A 2,329-nucleotide genomic window follows, 5' to 3' on the forward strand; every position below is an offset into this window, starting at 1 on the left:
TGCCAGCATGCTCCCCGGCAGACCGTGTCCAGGTTCCCTGCCAAACACGCTGAGGAGCCCCCTGTGCTCCTGTGGGATTCTCCATGCGCCCCAGCACCGCAGTGATCACGAGCCATGCCTGGTACCTCAAGGTACGTAGAAAAACTTTTAAAGCTGTGCCTGTGTCCGAATCGCTGATTCACCGAATCAGCATCAAATAGTCAGATTCAGATTTGACCGAATCGAATTGGGGATGGTGATCCAAATCAACGGATTGCATCACTGATCCTGATTCGGGCCACATCCAAATCCAAATCGAATAGGGCCTGTTTTGCACACCCCTAGTTACTAGGCCTGGATGGGGAGTGGCTTCATTAACTTTGGAAATTATTTGCGTCTGTCCCTAGTAAGTGACAGGACAGCTGGTCCAACGTCTCTCAGACTTCAGACTTGGTCTAGCAGACCTTGACAGTCATTTCTACCATGACTAGGATCCAGCCTTTAAAGTTTCATCATGGAGGAGTTTGTTTTATTTCCATTATTTCAGTAATCGTTACCTTAAGTTACGTTGTCTGCTCATATGCTCAGTTTCCAGAAGCAACCTAGCAATTCAACCTTTCTTCATGGTGGTTTTTTCCTTCTCTTTTTTCACCTATGAGGCTCCTGATCAGAACTTGTTAGCATGAACCCTGGCATCCATGTGGATTTCCATTGACGTTAATATGCTTAACATCCAGGAGAGATTTAGGACTTTTAAGTTTATATTGCCTATTTAAAAAAAAAAAATCATTCGACTACTACAAAAGAAATCATAAAAAAGAAAAAATATTAAAGCAGTTATGGCTCAAAGATCCTGTATTCTGATTTGTTTTGGTCACTGAAAGCCATTTTGAGCCACTTCTGCTCTTACAGTGATTACTGAAAATGGTAGGGAATTTCTGGATAAGTGGACATCTTGATGTGAATGTATCCAGTTTGCATATCAGTTGTTAGGGAAGTCCTAAAGTTGTAGGTAACAGCGCTGAAAGTAAGAAACTTGCAAATCTATTAAACATAAATTAGAAAAGTACTGTACTTGGCACCAAATTTTACAGGCCCCATTCAAAGAGAGGTTCAGCTGCTTTAAAGATTGCAGAATTTATCCCTAAATAAATGAGGATAGCCCTGTTAATATAATTATTTTCTTAGAAAGCTACTTGCTTTTTACTGGATTGACGTCTTATCTGGTAGAGGGCTTTAAATATAATATAGCTACAGCTGTACAGAACTGCAAGGCATGCCATTAAAGCAGTTTAAAAAAAAAAGGACTACTTACAGAGATTGGAATAATTGCTGCCTATTCCAATACGGATGGAGCTTCCAGAGATGAGGGGAAGATGGAAGAAAAGAACTAAGGAGAGAAAAAAATGAAAAGAAAAGGTCCTTAATAGCAGTTTGTTTTGTTTTGGAGCCAGATGTCATCTGATGACACATGGTGTTGTTAAAGTGCACCCACACTCTCCAGTGACAGGATTGTCTGTTCAGACCGTGAATCCATTACAGATGTAGTTTGAATGGGCACAAATAAAATAAATGAGTTGCTGCTGTATGTTTTTGGGAATAACTCCATCTTAGTTAGTAACAGTACAGCTAACTTGGATGCCGCAAAGATTTCCAAAGCCACGTTTGAACAACGAGTTATATAAATGTGCTAATAATTGTTGTTAAGTCATTCGTCAATCACTGAATTAGCACTTCCCATTGTAAAACAAAACAACGGGTTCCTAATTTGCTACCTTCATCCGGCACAAATGAAGCATCGATGTCTGTCAAACGGTCAATATGGAATTTTTAAATCTATACTTCCCTAATGTATTTAATGCTTAACATTGATGAAGTTGCACTTTTAAAGACTGAATCTCACTATTAAAAACACAGACATTTTATACCCAACTCAAATCCATGTACAACGTGGCCTCAATAACACCCGCAGCCCCCCACCAAAAAGTTTCCCTGCAGCTCTAGTCCTTTTGTGGCTACAAAAGACGACCCGCCGGACTGCAAGCAAATGCCGTCTAGCGCTGGCACAAGAGTTTCGAAGATGTCAATCGCATTTACCTGGAGCACCGGCGGGTTCCTCAAAAGCCTGCCCTTACAGCCCTACTTTTAGGCAGGGAAACATTTCTCAAGCACCGGCTGCATCTCCCCGCTGACCAGGCAGCTTGTGGGGAGCTGCCTGCGGGGGGACAGCGAGAAGTTCCCCTGGAAATCCTCCCTGCCATGGCCACGGCGCTGCCTGGCGGAGGCTGCCGTGCACGGCTCGGCCCTCCCGTCTCCTCCTCCCGCTCCCCTGCAGCCGCCGCCGGCTCCC

The 2,329-nt window shown here is 43.4% G+C and overlaps 1 long non-coding RNA gene across 5 annotated transcripts in view; it reads right to left on the reverse strand.

Moving 5' to 3' along the window:
• The window catches only part of LOC112551739, a 67,070-nt gene extending 64,873 nt beyond the window's left edge, over window positions 1-2,197 (reverse strand). For all 5 annotated transcript variants that reach the window (XR_003096048.1, XR_003096050.1, XR_003096049.1 and 2 more), the window contains exons 1-2: window positions 2,077-2,197; window positions 1,295-1,369 (exon numbers count right to left, since the gene is read on the reverse strand). This is a non-coding gene — a long non-coding RNA (uncharacterized LOC112551739). The remainder of the gene's footprint in view (window positions 1-1,294; window positions 1,370-2,076) is intronic.
• Between the last annotated feature and the right edge of the window lie 132 nt (window positions 2,198-2,329).

The sequence above is a fragment of the Alligator sinensis genome, unplaced genomic scaffold, assembly GCF_000455745.1.
Source record: "Alligator sinensis unplaced genomic scaffold, ASM45574v1 scaffold349_1, whole genome shotgun sequence".
Lineage (NCBI taxonomy): Eukaryota > Metazoa > Chordata > Crocodylia > Alligatoridae > Alligator > Alligator sinensis.